The 18,519-nt window shown below is 39.5% G+C and overlaps 1 long non-coding RNA gene across 6 annotated transcripts in view; it reads right to left on the bottom strand.

Moving 5' to 3' along the window:
• LOC138109746 (uncharacterized) overlaps nt 1-18,519 on the bottom strand; it is a 233,093-nt gene that overhangs the window by 202,940 nt on the left and 11,634 nt on the right. The window lies entirely within an intron of this gene.

Raw genomic sequence — 18,519 nt, 5'->3', positions numbered from 1 at the left:
TTTTGGAGAGTTAAAAAAATCAGAACCTGTAGGACTTGCAAAATCTGTGCATGAAGTCCTTTCCCGTTCAAGTAGGTACAATCGTAATATGAAGTATATAAACAGAACTGAATATATTATACAGGCAAATAAAATTATACCAATTCAAAACTTATTATACACTTTTTCCTGTTACAAAGACAAGGTTGCTCTGGCCTATGTTTTATAAACTACTCACCCTGAGAACTGTCAGGATATGCCTCAAGTCTGATGCTAATTTTCAGGAGGTGCAGTTCCACAACTTAAAGCCACATTTTAAAATCCAAACTTCCAAAGAAAAAGGACAGATTCAAGAATCAAACACTTGGAATTCAAGTAGGAGAAAAGGGCTTAGAGTATGTTGACATTTTAATTTCAGGGACAGAAGAGATTCACTCGATAGCATTATTAGCTACACAGTATGATCTGAATACAAGTGCTATTATGGTTGAGAAAATGGTATGGAACAGATCAGCCTTATTTTCAAGAGGAGATTGAAGCTACCTCAGGGGTCAGACAGTCTGTGTTATTTTCAGTCTTTGACTTAAAAAGCTACAGTTAAACAAATGATCAAACCAGCTACCTGCTTAAAGAGAAGTGGAACTTTATTCAACACTTGAATTTTGAGTTTGCTCCAATTGTGTTCTACTTAGGTAAGCATTTTGTCACTTAATATTGAAGCAATTTCTTTCCCTTATCATATACACCAGGGTATTTCACCTCTGTTAAATTAGCTATCCTACTTTCATCAAAAAACAGTCTCATTCACAATGATAGAGTTCTTACACATGGAATAAAAAAATTTTCAGACATACAGGCATCTTCCAACCCACTGCTCACTTCCTTCTGACTACAATCAACAATTAGAGCCTTGGAGTGTTTCTCTGCACCCAGACACTACCTCACACACGGCTCCTGCCCTCAGACTTTCACAGGGAAGAAATGTGAGCAAGCAGATAAACAAAACATTAATTAGCCACCTCCCCAAAGTGAGAGACTGGGGGAATCAGGGCTGAAAAGCACATTAGCCAACAAACCTGCCTCTCCAAGTTGGACTTTGCCTATGGTCTGTGCAGAAACAGATTCTAACCCTCAGAGGAAGCTCTGTCTTTAACAATCCCAAGCTGAATTGATAATTCACTTTCTTTTGTGGGTTTTTTTACCTCAACAGAAATACACAAAAGAGGAGAAGAACAAAACTCTCAGCCTCAAACCATCTGCCTAAGACACACTGCATCTGGGCTTCTCTGGACCACGCAAAATATAGCCTAGACCCCAGGCCCTCTTCTTGAGCCCATCCCCATAGCTTCCTTTGAGATAAGAAATGAGAGTGAACACAAGTAGCACACCATAATCCTTCCCAAGCAGAAACAATAGCTGCAGCAGAGGGGGTTCAGGTCTTTCCTTTACAGTACAGAAATATATCTATGTTCTCTTGGCACAATATAGACACTAAAGACTAGGAATTTACATTAGACTATGTATTTAAAAAAGAGGTCCCCATGCTTTTAGAAAAACATGTACTGGAATATAAAATGCTTTGCAAATTTGTCAGGTTCATTGATTTTTTTCATACTATAAAAACCTTCATAAAAACATTCTAGAATTTTGAAAGTGGCATGTTTCCTTAACCTCTAAAGTGTGTATATATACATAGAATATTTTAGTACATATAATACACACATTGACAAACATCTGGCATCAAAATTAAATCCTTAAACTTGATGTTCACTAAACACTTAGGTCAATTTCACACAGTAATTTGTTTCCATTCTGAGTTACTCCAGCTGTGGATAAAAGTTTCTGACCTTATCAGAACCTTAAAACCCAATTATTCACCCAGTTATACTATGTTAGTGTTAGTCCCCCAGTAACACAGGTATTCTTTGTGTCAAAGTTAGGAATCTCAGAACAGGCTACACAAGCCTGTGACATTTAAGATTTTAAAACTCACTTGAAAATTTACAAATGCTCATATGCCTCTGCATATGGAGAGAGTGTCCTTCCATGGGTGTCAATTCAAAACAAAATTTGCATTTAAACACATTAACTCATTATCAGAAGGAATTAGCAATTGAGAACTAACGAAAACTAGAACTTTAGCCTCAATTTGACCAAAGTGAACCTCTTTCAAAGGACTTAAAAATCAACTGGAAATGTTATGATATTGTCCTCTGAAACCAAAAATAAGATAACTGCTATCATTATTCTCCTCTCAAAAAACAATACAACTGTGGTTCTCAGCAGGCCAGGTATCATTTTTGTGAAACTATTATGTTTGTGATTCTCATAATGGTTTATTGACTTGTCCCTGACTTCTCTTTAATTCCATTATCTGTGGAAAAATATTTTCTTATAATGAGTAAATTGAGTTTTTGAATAATGAAGACTAGTGAAGACATAAGGGAGGAAGTCATATGGAGCTATGGGAGTAATTGAAGAGTCTCTTAATAGAGGCAGGTTTTTCTCCTGAAATACTACTTGCTGAATATACTACCTCCTGTGCTGATAAACATGAACTAAGGCCCTCTGCACAGTCTTGTAATATTGTGACTCCTATAAGTAGCTGAGCAGCTGCTACCCTCATTAAATTAAAGACAGTAGCAAAATGCAATCGATCTTAATTTGTACAGTGATGAGCTCTGAATAGATTGCTAATTGTCCTAGTAGACATTGATTTTATGCTTCTCCTGTGATTCTTTATTTCGTCCCTAATCTTGTGACAGACATGAAGCACAGGAGACTAGGAAACTGCCACCCTAGGATATGGTGCCACCTAGAATATAAAGTCAGGCTGCTTTATTTTATATGCTATAGAAACATCACCATTGTTTTCATGACAATACTACATTTATAACTCAAAAGTGCAAATTCCTTTTGACTGCAGCCACCTGTACTATACCTCATGAACAAACAGAGGTATATTTTTTTGGTATTGCACATTACAAATTAGTGTAACTTACCACAGACAAGCAACCAATTCAGATATCTAAAGCAATGAGACTGTGAGCACTTTGGCTTCGAATAAGGTGAAAAAACAGCTGTGAAAAATGCAATTGGCATGTAAACAGGTGTTCCTACATAAAATGCATATTCGTCCAAAGATGTAACAGATATTATTCAGAACATATTCTGGGTTAAATGTGTCACCTTAAGCCAATTCCTATCAGTTTCATTTGCACAGGTATTTTATCACCATGATGCCTGCCTCAAAAAATGGTCAACATGTACATGATGTATTTATCAACAAGCAGAAGACTGAGAAGGGGAAAGAAATAGTGACCATTTAGCAGTGTTTGTAGAAATAAACTTCCATCTATGTGCAACATGAAAATCGTAGAGTCACTAGGATTCAAGGAGCAGCAAGAGCACTCAACTGTTCAAAGTCCTCATGTAAAACTTACATCAATGTCATAAACCCTTTGCCACACTGGCTTGCAGCCATCTCCAAGGAATACGATGACAATCACACTGAGCACATCTGTGCACAGAACAGATAATGGGAGAGGGATGAATGGTTTAGTCCTTAAAAGCAGAAGAAAGTCTTCAGGCTTAAGAGGCACAGGTGCACCAGATGAAATATTAATTGAATTTAGGTACTTTGGTCTTTTCAAGGGTCTAGACATAGCAACGCTTTCAACTGTGGTGCTCAATTTTTAAGCATCTTGAAACTACAATAAATCACATGAGCCCTGAGGGGTTTTTTTGTTTGTCCCTTAATAACAAAGGTGGCAATTACAAATATATAGAGAGGATTAACAAATCTCCTCACACAGACCAGACCTTTGAAAAAGCAAAATAGATGCCTTTACCCTAAATCCACTTGGGAGTGCAATTCAGGCATCTTGCTTTCTCATTGCTAAAAAAAGGTGGCCTCCCCCATTTGAAATTCACAATCTTTAATTGTGAATAATGCTTTGAAACAGTTCAAACAAAAAAAAAAACAGGCAATTCTCTTCATTTGCAGTACAGCTGGCAGGTGGTCTAGCTACTCAACTGCTACAAAAGTAGTTTCCAGGGATCTTTCTTACCCACCAATTACTACAAACTGCAAAACTCTTCAGTTGAAGCTGTTTCAAGTTTAGAAGGAGAAAATAGCTTCTACAAGACTAAACCCAGAAGCACATACCCCAGACCTACTGATTAGGGCAACAAGCTGTATTCGTTTCTGCTTCAGTGCATGTTTGCATTTCACTAACAAGGATCTATATAAGCCTTCATCCACAAACAGTAACAGACATCCAGTCAATGCACAACAAATTGTACTATTTAGAGAGGAGCAGCTTCAAACTGAAAAAAAGAAACCCAAAGCATCCCCAAATCACAACCCATCTGTAACTTCACAACTAGGAACTCTCACTGACAAAGGGAATGAGATTCTGTCCTCACATATTCCAGAAAGTAGTCTGTCCAACCACTGCTTGTCAGGCAGCTCCACAGAGAGACGTGTGGGTTCTGATGATGCCTTAAGAGGCCTCCTAGAAACAGAGACTAGACAGGAGCACGGGAATAAAAGTAGGTATTTTTTTTTGCCCAAGATGGACAACCAGTCACCAGTTCTTCACACCTTTATAGGTTTGGTTCATTTGCATATCAGGGTTAATTCTCCAATTAAAGCTTCAGTTTAATGATGTAAGTTCCCCTCCACTTGCCCCCCTTAGAGGCTCTTTGGTTTATACTTTTTGGGCCTAGGATGGTCTGGGTATTCTTAAAGAGCAGACCCAGAAAGGCTTTGTTATGTCTACCTAGCATGAGAGAGCAGAAATTAACAGGCTACAAGAAACAAGAGTTACACACTAAGCCATACATTTGAAAAGTACAGAAGTTAAAACCTAAGGCATCACTGAACTACAGCAAAAACACCCTGCCACAATCTGAAACTAGGCAGCCCTACAAGGTAGGCATTGTAATAACTACCAAGGACAGAAATACAGCTACTAGTCATTTAGTTAGAAGTCTGTATACCAGGACCCCATACTTGTAAGCAGAACCCTCTCCACACATTGTAAAGGACACCTGCATGTCCAGTTTGAGGTGAATTCCAGAAGGAAGCAAGAAGTTTTAAATTATGTTACTAAACCTTATTACGATAAGGGTTGTGACAATTCAATTTTCTCATCGAGTTGAATGAAGCTTTTTTTTTTTTTCCAATATTTTAGAAATGCCCAAGTATTACCAAGTAGCCAAGAACAAGCCCCATGGTGTTGTTTTCCCCAAAGGACTCAGTAAAAGCAGATACAATATAACTTTCTTTATCAGTAATCAAATGTCTGGAGCTTAGAATGTTTGGACTGCATATCCTACAGTACTTATAACAAGTGAAGTTCTGCATTTGGTGGGGAAAAAAAAAAAGACAGTGTTTGATAGAAACAGCAATGTTGAATGACATCAGTGTTAATGCACTTGTAAATAAGTTGTAACACCCAAGAATCATAAATAAGGTGTATCTTACCATCTCTGGCTCCAAATCAGGAAGATCTGGTTTTAAACCATCAAGATACAAGAAAATATATGACTTCATCTGAAATCAGATAAAACCAGATTTTTCTAGTCAACTCATTGCATCAATCTTCTGTAAAGCATCAAGAGCTTTTCTCTCACTGTGAACAAGCCATTGTTTTGACAACCTTTTTAGACATGCTGAGAAGCATTTTTTAAATAGCAAGGACATTTTAATTGTGGATGACATGAATCAACTATGTGAAAGAACAGCTGCATCTTCAGATGACATGAAGAAAAGCGTGATCTGGATGCAAAGGAGGGTAAAACATTATTTTATTGTACATTTACTATTTTTCTGCAAGTTCTACTTCAGAAATTTTACAAAAAGTTTTACCAAAAGAAAAGAAGGTGCTAGGGACAAAGCTATTTTATGTGCATCTAGAGCCTATGTTAATCTGTATTACCGCAGACCTGGGCCCTAGGGTATATCACCGTGTCCCACAGCCATAGGGAGGAGGAGGAGAGAAGATCCAGCAGGCAGGAATTGTGCAGCAAGATTGATTGATTTCTTTAATTATTTTACAAACTCTTTTATAGACTTTTTTCTTCATCGTCTAATTGGACAAAGGACCAGCCACCCCTTGGGGGTGATTGGCTAAATCCTAAAACATCCATTGTCAAAATATTTTTCTACTATACCATAAACAAGATTTTTCAAGGTTGCAGGTGGCTTGGTTGTTTACATTCCCTGCTACCTCTTCTGTGAGAGAGAAAAGTCTCTCACGGACTTAGAAAATAGCAAGAAAATCCTCGCTAGCAGCATTTTTGTATCTACAAACCTGTTTCAAAGATTGTCTAAAACAATGAGTTGCTTTCTGTTCACTGAAGCACACTGCTCCCCTGAAGTTGGGGATGAGAGACCTCAGTGTTAAATTACTCTGATTTCATGAGTCTAAAAACTGAGCCTTCTCATTTTATGTTTTATAATTGGAAGTAAACACTGGAGTACAAACAACTTTGAAACTCAGTCTTTGCAGCTTAGGCATATTCTAATTATTCTTGTAGGATTATTAATTGCGTATTATACAAAAGCTCTCAAATGCAGGAGGAAGCCTCAAGAATTTAGACAGAAAGTGAACTACAAAGCATACCTTGAACACAAGGACTGACATCCAGCCTCTGGCATGCTGCCATCAATAGTAATTAGGGCTTGATACTTCAGATACCACAACAAATGCAAAACAAGAAGGCAATGTATGCACTCCAACTAAGATTTGGTGCTGTGTACACTGCTGTTCTAGTCACTGCAGACACTATTCTCTCCTAGGCAGAGAAGTGACATAAGGCCACCATTTCCCACCTTTAACAAGTTAATAAGACACAGGAAAGGATTACACGATCTTTAAGAGCTATTCTTCAATGTACTACAGTGCAATTTATAAAACAGTGAGTGCACTTCAAACCCAAAAACTCAGCACTTCCAGTTCAGTCCAGGCTGGGAGTTGACCACAGTAAATCAAACAATTGTCTGGTGAATGAAAGCAATATAAACCAGTTCAGAGGTATGAAAAGAAACATTACTCAAAGCTGTTTTAAAATTAAACTACCAGATAAAGTTCATATAAGCTTAAAAGCAGGGAAAACCCGTCAGAAAATTCCAAGACTTCACCTGAATAGGAGTAGTTTTAGGTGACCTTTCCTAACCCAAGACATTGCTACGAAGTCAGCACATAAGGTAGACAGATGCAACATAGATAAATGGCAAAATAGACCAACGGCATATTTTGGAGGAGAAAAGTATAAAATTTTTCTAGAGTGAAAGGAGAAGAATTTGAAAAAAACAGTTATAAACAATAATTCTATTAAGATGATGGAGTTTATCCTCTTTTGGAAATTTTCAAAATACTTGTATACATCACTCAAATCTCAAATTTTCATATAATATTGGATTCTCCACACAGCAACAGACATTAAGTAAACCAGACTTTTAACAATTTTATTTACTGAAACCTTACTGCCAGTTTTGTAGGAACTTGTAAAAACAAGATTATACCCAGACAGAGAAAAGTCAATTGACAATCAGGCAAAGGAGACCTTCTCTATGGAAAGCAGAGACTAACATGGCTGATAATACATATAGGCCAATAGCTGGCTCATCTTCTAGGGATACTGAAAAACAGAGAAATAAGACAACTGACAGGGCAATAGTGGAAAATTACTTTCTCCACCATTATGAAAGTTGTGTCTAAAATGTTCAAATTACAATCAGCTTCTAAATTAATTCAGCCTGGCACAAATGATCCATAATCAGTTTACAAGTAATTCTCAAACTGAGAAAAATATACTAGTCCCACAATCTGTATGCATACTATTTAGCAACCAAAAATCTTGATGAGCTATCAAGACCAAATTTTCAAAGCAGCTTCTTCCAATGACAACTGATTTTTAACTTGAAATTTAGTTTCCAGTACAAATCTCGGAATCCTTGTCCAGCTTATGCACTCATATAGAAAATACAGATAGGCAAGAGGCTTGAATTTACATTTTCTGCAATTTCTTCTGATGGGATGAAATGCCATGGATACAAATTACAGGGAGAAAATTACTAGATTAGACCTCAGATCTCTGAATATTTCGCACCATAACATTCTCTGCCTTGAAACTATTATTTGCAGGTGTGGAAAAGAAGCTTCTGCCTTAAACTGTAAGAAGATTCCCCTAAGGAAGGGCAATTGTGTCTAAAAACTGCTTCCACCAAGGCTAGTCCTATCAGTTCCTTAAAGCAGGGGTGAAAATCCTATTAGTTGGCTTATGCCTTTCAGAGCTTCAAAAGGTACCCTTTGAAGATGAAAAAAACCTTCTGAAGTGACCAGTTATGCAAAAAACCTTTTTAAATGACAGGTTATTAGCAGTACTGCATTTTTCCAGATACTCTGTAAACAGGAAAGTAATCAAAGATGCACAGGGATCTGAAAAACATGCCAGTGAAGTTAAGGCTTTTCTCACTTCTGCTTCTGCTAAGTAAGCAGGAACATTCAGCTGGACAGCTTCCCTCTGAACCATCCAGCACTGCATAGCACACTTCCAGGCTTTAAAATCTCTCATTAAGCCCCCACCAACTTTAATACCCCATGGATTTCAAAACCTTTCTGCTACTTCCTGCAAGATGCACTTGATTTTCAGTCCCAGAATTATAGAATATGCTCCCTGCTCCTGCAAGAGACAAAGAATAATTAGAACTGGTCAGGCTTTGTCTCAGTGATATTCCACCATACCTGTAAATGTCATGGTGAAGCATACTGAAATATTATGCAACCAAGTCTCTCCCTTTATCTACTAAGAGCAAACAAACCCAAAATACATCAAAATCTGTAACCATTTAATACTAAATGAAATAAACAGAGAGCCACCAAACCAAGAAGGGGCATTTGTGAGAGTGGAGTGGGGGATGTTAAAATTTTAAGTTTCACGTGAAGCTAAGTCCAAAATTTTGATGCAGCTTTATCCAAATCAAAGACTTCCTTTGATACAGTACTGATAGATTACAGAGGAAGATTAGTAGAAATTATGTTTCAAGTAGGTAATTAAAAAACCTTTAGAAAACTCCAGTAGTACTTACTTAAGTATGAAGGCAGGGTTTAGGAGGTATTATCAGAAACAGATCAATGTATGGTAACATTTCTATTTTGAAGCTGTTGTAATTTTCAATTTGAGTGAGAAAAATATTGGAAAGCATTTGACAGTGGACCTCATTTAATAAATGTAAAAGTATCTCACACATCATATTCCTCTCACCTCCAGCACTCACATTTATTTCCACTCAGTGTTGGCCACAATCCAGATGTCTAAATGGAAATGTTTACAGTTTCTCACCTATAGCTCTCACTCCTTCCACTCTTACAGGCTCACAGCCTGGTATATGCAGTATTCCTCTTCCTCCCTCCACACCCCCCCCCCCCCCCCCCCAAAAGTAAAGCTCAGCTACAGAAACTTCTCAAGAGTATTTCACTACCTCTAGATGCTGTAGTGCCAAGAGGCTCAGGTCACAGAAGTCAGAACTGTCAAGGGGATGAACAGATGGGGAAGGCTCAAGCCATCCCAGAGGAAATCCTCAAAGCATGTATAATGCACCACAGCCCTGGAAGCCTCAGGAGCTGCAACATTGTCCATCAAAATAACAGAGATTAAAAATCCTGATATTTTACCAAGCTTGACAAGCCTAAGGTCCAACAGCAGATATCCAGCACAGCACCTCAACAGTCTTTCAGAGACAGATAGGCAGGAATCAGACACATGCTTCCTTCTTGGAATCATGACGGGTTTGCAGCATGAAGTAGAGAAAACTTCAAAGCGCCTTCAGTCTTAACAGTTTCGTTTTCTAGTGACTTGAAAAATAGTCATCAATCCCTAAGACCCACAGATAATACACTATACCATGGAACATGACAGATGTCAAGGACCCATGGGCAAATCCCAAGAACACTCAGTAAGGTGATTAGTTTTCTAAATAATACTTATATATATGTGTATCACTCCCAGCTCTCTGTCTGAGGTAGGTGTAGTCAGAGCAGAGCTGGTATCTGTTGAAGTTAGCACGCTTGCCTTGTGCCTAACACAAGTCCAGTTTTCTAAAATATTATTGCAAGTTTCAGCCCAGAGTGTCTGCATGGGAAATATCTGACTTTCCTAAAAGCAAAACTACGTTCATTTAGATCCTAATTCCAGCTACTTCAGGGAAGCACAGAACATGCATCAATCTTTCTAAACAGCCACTTGTCTCACCTATGTGCTAATCACTCCCACGAATTCCTGCACACCACAAAGAATTTCTCTAAATTCATATGAAAAATTAGAATTTTGATTCACAATTCCTGGAGTCTCAAGGACACTCTCACAAACACAGCTCATCATTTATAGACAATATTGCCCTACAAGATCTATCTATAAGCATTGGCAACAGACTCTTTCTCCCCAGTTCCATGATACAGATGTAGCATCAGCCAAAATTACTCTAAAACTACGGCCTGGTTGTATAAACAGTTACTTTAATGCCTCCAAGAAATTAAGGAAATTCAGACATATTCTAGAGATGAAAACAACTGTTTTATTATGTTATCTATTGAATTTGCCTTATAAATATTCTTGTTTTCTAGATTTAATTCCATCATTCCACAGTTCATCTTACTTGTACCAATCTCTGCCTCAGTTTTAATAATTAATCACACTAATTTATATCACTTAATTCCTGAGAAGTTAACTTTTGCAGTTTAATTGCTGACAGCTTTAGAAAAAAACACTTTCTAAACCCATTTTAAAAGCAGTGATTTATAGCATGAATGCAATAAAAACAAAAGACAAAACAAAAGCAACTGCAGAGCTAAGAGCTTTTGGTGAATGCTAAAGGGCCATTAAAATGCTTTTCCTAGTCCATATGATACAGTCAATTTTACTGTTCCTTCTGTGAATGCAATTGCTTCTGCCAAATGTGCTGACAGAGAGGTAAAAGTCCACAGATTGTTGGTGCTTGCAGAACTGTTTATCATTTTTAAATTTAGTGGTGTATGAAAAAACACAGAAAGCTAGTGTGATTTACAAACCAAGATCATAAAAATGAACTGGGCTGAGGCTGTCTCTTTGAGGATTTTGAATCATGCCCCAGATAAGCCAGAAGGAAAAGGGATGAGGAACTTGTCAGGGACACAAACACTGAAGTACAAAATACGTAAAACAACGATAGCACAATGAAGACCCACTTGACACAGGAATAAAGCTGTTTTACAAAGTGAAAGTGAGGAGTTCAACCCCAGAAGAAACTAGCTGTACTATTCAAAAACAATATAAAACTATCATTCCTAAAACTTTTATTATTTGATGATAAATTAATATAACCTGATTCAATCGTAATCTGTCATCTCTAAAGGAAGATTTTCCAAGATTACCAGACCTGTAGAACTCATGATTCTGCTTTCATCTGCCTTGTTAGTCCAACAGCTAATACATCATTCTGACTGTCCTATGAAAGTTACATTATGCATTACCAACATTAGACACAGCAGCAGCAAAACACTTTGTCACTGCCTAAGGAAGGGTTTAGTTAAAAAAAAGTAAAACCAAAAAAAACCCATGACACTTTGCACAAAGCCATATGTAGACAATAAAATATACCCTGGTTACAACCCAAATAGCTTGGTTAAGGATCTCCTCTGAAATGAGAGGAGAAATTTGGTTTGCTTTAACTAAGAAGCTGTTCCATGTAATATGAAAGAACATGACACAAAAGGAACTAAAATGAGACAATTTCAACAAATCAATGACAGAGCTGTAGGTACAAGAGGAAAGCACGACAGAGAAACAAGGGTCTGAGGAATAAAGAGACAGAGGGAAAAGAAGAAAAAACTTATATGATGGCCAAAGCTCCCACAGCTCTTCAGCATTCAGGAAGATATGAAATGTACTTCATAGATGTGGTAGCCTGTTAGCTCCCTGCTTCCGCGATGCCATGCTCCCCCTGTTCCCTGCCCCCACTCCCTCGGTTTCTCCCTATTTGCTCCTGTACCTCAACCCCGCCCAGGGACCGCCCTTGGGCCCCTGACAAAACCACCCCACACCCAGACCACGAGGTCTCTCTGTCTCTGCATACGAGGGTGCAGAGACAAGATGTGAATAAAGCCATCTCACACCCTCATGGGAGACCCTTCTCTACCTCCTTCATCACTGCATTGTAACGCTGCTGGCTGCCCGAGCCAGATCGAGGGGCTGTCCGTAATGGACTCCGGGAAGTGACTGCTCGCATGGCCCTAGGAAACCCCTGCTGAGCTCTCAGGGAGCTGCAGCCTGCTAGGCAGAGTATAGTGGTTACAACACTTCATGAAGAAGGATCACCTTGACCACCTGCATGGAAAGAAGCCCAAGAATCTGCACAACAATGCATATTTTTCACTCTTAGAACTGTAGGGCTCAGCATTTGTTTGAATAAGAATTACAGAGTAGAAAAAGATGCCATAATTAAAACAGACTTTATTCAACCTGAATTAACAAATGAGCATTATCAGAACAAGAGTCCATTTTAAAATTTCATTAGGAAAGAATAGCCACATTTAGTAATTGTCCAGAGAAAAGAAACTCGGGCTTTAAGCATGTTCTGAGAATATTCTCATTTATGAAAGAGTAAAGAAAGACAAAAATGAGAGACAGTCTGAGGAAAAAATACCCCTGAAGTACCCCATAAATGAATTGCATTCACCCTCTCAGTTCTCGCCATTCCTGCCTAGTCAGGCGTTTTTCTTTCTTTAAGGACACTGAAGAACTTTTAACCTTTTTTGAGATTAACTCCTTGTCAACATTACAGAGAGTATTTACATCAAAGGACAGACTGCCATTTCTGGAGCTTCTGATCTGTCTTAGGTTTGAATCTCAAAGGCATTGGCCAACAACAAGGGAAGAATGATATGCCCAGCACAGTATGTCAAAACAAACATACTAGAACAAAAGCTGCTAGGGAAGTTAGGAGATGGACTTGGTCCATTTAATAAGTCTCTACATATATAAAATATGCTTTTACAACGAGTTTTCCAGAATTTTTAAAGAGTCCTAGTTATATGCAACAATCGTGAAGCATATCATGCTAAGTCTGCATATTATGGGAGAAAATTTTCATTATTCAAAGGCTACATCAGGCAATGTCCCCACATTCCCTGTCTATTCAGAGTGACAGAAGCACCTTCAGGCTTTAGAAATTCTGTATCATCTCTGGAGCCATGTAATGACTGCAGGCAGATAAGTACTGTAAGACTGGTTGATATGAAGGTCTTGCTTATCCACACCTGCTCTGGTAACACACGTAAACATCTGTTCTCAGAAGTGACAATTTTCTTTTTACTACAGAAGTGATTTGAACATGAAGAAACATAGCTCTTAAGAACAAAACCTAAAGGAACAGAAGCATAATTCTATTGCAACTGCTAAACCTAAAATTTGGCTTGCAGTAGGATACAGAAGAGTCTGAACCACAGTTTACGTTTATAAAAGCAAGGCCCAGAAATTAAAATTTAATAGATAAATGCCCAACTTACCCTCATGACAAAAGGCCAAATTTTAATCAAGAATTAACAACAAAAATGCATCTTCATCAATTTGAAGACAACTACATACAAAACAAACAAATTCTCTTATGTTGAATAGACAAACTTCAAAATACAGAAAGATATAACACATCTCTAGTACCAGTTGTCACCACACCTGAGAAGCTTATTTTCTCCAGGCAACAACAAGAACGAAGCAACAATTTCACTTTTCCATTATCTCATTCTGCCTTTAGGATCATTCCTTTTTCCATGCCACACCTGCACCAGACAAATATCTGACCTTGCTAGGAACAGAGGAACATGCTAGGCCAGGGGAGAAAAACACTTTTGCTTCCACTAAATGAAAATGGATAACAAAGGCTGAGCCCTGGGAATAACATATGTCACAAATAATAGGGAGTACCTGCTTCCTGGGAGATTTACAAAATAGAGTTCATATGTCAGCAACTGTTTACCTGTAGCATAAATTCAAATAGACAAGACTGAGGTATTATGGAACAGCATTTATCTCAAGATTGTCAGGAGAAGTCATTTCATTTCTTATGATTCATTTCATTTATACGTTAGTGTATTAACTGGATACATTATTGATCTTTGCTCCATCCAATTTCAGCTTCTATTGTGTGGACAAAGTGATCTGAAAAATATCAGTCCTCCTTTTTTTTTTGAAGCACAGGAATGTCTGATGCATATCTAAAGAAAACATCTCACTGTATTAGACATCCTATCAAAGGAGCACATTCTGGAACAAGCAACTTCTTTTGAGGAATATGTTAGTGTGAAAGTCAGCTTTTCTATAGCTTTTCTTAGAATATCTAGAAAACTGTTGTTCTAGATACTGTGCTGTCCCCTTTGCTTGACTGGACAAAAAGGCAAAGATGGAAACCATGATGACAGTCTTTGCACACTCAAAAAAAACAAAAAAGGAGAATAAAAAAGGTTGTCAATCAAAACAAGACTGCTATACGTCTGGGTGCCACCACCCTTCAAGCAGAGAGGGCTGCTTCAAACATATACAAGCCACAGCTGTCACTCTGCAGAACCGCACATCTTCCACTCTAAGACAGTATTAATTGACAGCTGCTACAAATATTATGAATATCATGGATGTCCTGGTACTTTCATCTGACAGTATCTGAAGCATAATAAGGAGCTAGCTATTACCAAAAAAAAAAAAAAAAAAAAAAAAAAAAAAAAAAAAAAAAGGGGAAGTGTGTGTGACAACATGAACAGTAGCAGAAAGCACATCAGGATGTCCTCCTAATACCAAGATGGTCAACAAGCATACAGGTGAGACTAGGATGCTGTTTAATTTTATTTGGACAGGCAGCAGGATTCGTATCAATCTTCACTCTTCCCTAAGCCCTCTCCCGTTTTAGGAATGCATCGAGTTTTAAAACCCTGGAGAAAGATGTATAAATATGTTTCACTATGCAGTTGCCTCAGAGAGAGAGAGAGGAGCAAATGGTAGCATTCTACCTCTTTTGCAGCAGCTCTGATTAGGTACAGCAAGATCAGGGTCCCACTGAAAAAGGCACGGCATAAAGGAACAATAGAAATGTTACTTTCCCAAGAGCTTACAGTAAAGACAGACAGAAGTCAAGAAATCACTCTAGTAATCTGCAAGCCAAAGGACAACTAACTTCACATCTCTTCCACTAATTGTCTCCAGAGCCAGAGCCAACATGCTCCTAGCAGTTTTACTTTCCCACAGGAAAACTAGATACTTCTCATCTCTGCAGTAATTGTGTCAGTGGATGTTCACATCCTAGATTCAAACTGTTCTGTACTGCTGAGATCTTCCTGATCTCAGTGGCTGCTGCACACCAGTGATGGCTTGCTGCACACAGGGGGTGTTCTGCAAACATAAAGGTGCTGCCAAAGTCAGCATTTTTCCTGAGGAAGGCAGCCCTTGACAGAAACAATTTGCTTCTAATGTTTAAAATGGCTGATCTCACACTTCTCCATTTTCCGGTCTTATGCGATTTTCTCATGGGCAGCCATTCCAATTCGTTACAATAAAATTCCCACCTGAAGGCGAACATCGTAAGGCTATTTTGACAGCGCCACTTTCCATTTCTTTTGTCTCCAACCCACAGGAAGCGTTACCGGCCGAAATTTAACCCATTCACTGAAACGCGGATAGCCAAGCTGTTCAGGCAGGACTCTTAATCGCAGCTACAAGTTACAGCCAAATAAAAGATGCCAATATGATTTTCGCTGGGATGCCTATTCCGGAGCTGGAGCCGGCTGCCGGGACACGCAGTGCGCACGCGCCACCCTGCGGCCGCCGAGCGCCGCTGCGGGCCCGGCTCCGCCGAGCATCGCTCGGATCGCCGGCTTTGAACCCCTCGGGAGCAGCTCTGCGCCCCGCTCGGGCCTCTGCAGACAGCACCCTGCTCGTCACACACTCACATTTAATCGTGCGAAACGATCGCTTCAAATAGGGCACTCAAATATTACAGAATAAACATGCTATAAAACTAAAAAATGTGTAATATCCCAGGCTACAGTGCAGCGTCTTGGAGAGATTTACGCTTTGTTGATACCAGTTGCAAAAACAGCAACTCAGTTCAATTTTTGTGTTTACTGTCTCAATCCTTTGTCCTCCTCTTAAAAGAAATACCCTGAAGTCCTTAAGGGAGAAGGAAACAGCGAAGTAACAATATTTACCTAATCTCCCTGTTCTTAAATCAATTCGCTTTAGGCTTGCTTTTATGTTCTGTTTGTTGTTTGGGGTTTTTAACACATAAGTGGACATAGCATGTAGCAAGTTTAGAAGGAGGTAGTACAGTTTCAGATGACAGGAGACATTAACAACAACCACACGTAGACCTTACCAATGCTTCATGAATTATGCAAGGCTTGCACCAAATCATTATTGTTCTAAGTGTGCAAGTAATAAACAAAGACAGCAAAGACAGAACTTCTTACACAGTAGTAAAACAGAGCATTCGACTTCTGGTTGCTAAGGAATATAAACAGTGATGCAGAGAACTGCCAGATGAATCCAGCTGGGATAAGCATCCAAACAATTGTACACTAATTATTTTTTTTTTAATTTGTTTCAATAGGATGACACCATAATTGGCTAAGAGACCAGACAAAGCCCACAAAAATCAATGGAAAATTGAAAACCGTCCCTTGACTTCTCTGGGCTTTGGTCTGTGTCACAAACTGCAACACTGACAGCCAGAAAATGAAAAAACAGAATTACACAAAAAGCAGTTCATATTCAATCAGTCTTTCACAGCCAGAACCCCACAGAAGTTCAGTATCTCTTCACTTGCTATTTCACATTTATATACCCATCTTTTATTTTTCTCTGTAGATCACACAATTAGAAGGCAATTACCTAAATTATAAATTATTCAGATCATTAAAGCTATTAATAAAATTTTATTTTCAGTGTAAGAGCATTCATGCACCAACTAAGTAATCCTTCCTGACTGCATCCCAAACTTGATAGGAACTCCATTTCTATTTCAACATACTCCATCTAATTATGAAGCCTTTCAGCAGATCCAAATACTGCATAAAGTGACCCAAATTAAAGAAGGGGGGGAGAAGAAAAAGGTATCTTGTTCAGGCACCTCATCTTTTTTTCTAGAGACATTTTACTCTCATACCTCAGCTTTGCCTTCAGCAAGTTTCGGAAGGTTCCAATTAAAACATGCTTTGAGCATGGGGCACTGTAAAGCCTGGTGATCTCCTGAATTAAGGCCTAGAAATGTTCCAGTGCTCATCCCATCCAGTATTTTTACTCTCCTGTCTCCAAGTTAACCACAAAGATATATATGCTGCAAAGCACAGCTGATATGGCATGTTCTTGTACTGGTTTTTTCAGACTACTTTACACCTAGACCCCTTTCTAGCGTTTTGCACTCAGGACCAAGAGCCGTGGCAACCCCAGAGTGCTGAAGTCCAAAGCCATGAATAGAAAATGACACTGTGTCTCTCTCTGCACCTTTCTAAGCAGCAGCAGCTACTCCACCAGTTACATTTGTTGCACAAGCAACAGCGTGTAACACCCAGCAAGGAGGGACATGTCACACCACCATCGTGCTTTTCCTTCCACTGATCCTATTCATCTGTGGGGGGAAAAAATTACTTACAGATGGCACACTTCAAATTTTAGATAAAATACTGCTTCCTTATATGAGCAAAACCTTTAGTGGAAACATCATAAAGTTCATTAAAGTGTGGAACCATTACCACTGAGGTGATTCTGCCCTTCTACTCCATTCTTATGAGACCTCCCGCCCAGACTGCTGCCAGCACAGGAAAGACATTGACCCGTTGGAGCGAGTGGAGGCTGGAGCACCTCTTCCATGAACAGTTGGAGAGAGCTGGGGTTGTTCAGCCTGAAGACTCCAGCGAGACCTTAGAGCACCTTCCAGTACCCAAAGGGAGCTACAACAGAGCTGGAGAGAGACTTTTTACAAGTGCCAAGGAGGAACGGCTTCAAATTGAGAAAAAGGAGGTTTAGGTTGGATAGAAGGGAAAAATTCTTAACTGTGAGGATGATGAGACACTGCCACAGGTTTCCCAGAGAAGTTGTGGATGTCCCATTCCTGAAAGTGTTCAATGCCAAGTTGAATGGAACTGAGCAACCCGGTCTAGGGAAAGGTGTCCCTGCCCGTGGCAAGGGGGTTGGAACTAGATCGTCTTGCAGGTCCCTTCCAAGCCAAACCATTCTGTGATTCTCCTCCATTTTCCCCACCACCAGCCCCTGCTTCGCCCCGCCGCTGCCGAGAGGGCCCTGGCCGCACCCGGGGCTGCCCAGCCCCCGGCGGGGCCCCCTGCCTCGCTTCCCCGCCTCTCCCCGCAATATCGGGCTCCAGCCCTCGCTTCGCGGGCACTACACAGCCGGAACCGCTGAGGGAGCCGCTCGTTTTAGGGCTTTCGCACGGACCCGCACAGGATCGCTTCCGGGCCCGCGCCGCCGCTCGCTGCCGAGCTGCCCGCAGCGCGC

This window comes from Aphelocoma coerulescens, chromosome 4 (assembly GCF_041296385.1).
Source record: "Aphelocoma coerulescens isolate FSJ_1873_10779 chromosome 4, UR_Acoe_1.0, whole genome shotgun sequence".
In the NCBI taxonomy this organism is placed as follows: Eukaryota; Metazoa; Chordata; class Aves; order Passeriformes; family Corvidae; genus Aphelocoma; species Aphelocoma coerulescens.
Note: the sequence above shows the minus strand (reverse complement) of the source record. Positions and strands in the feature narration are given on the sequence as shown.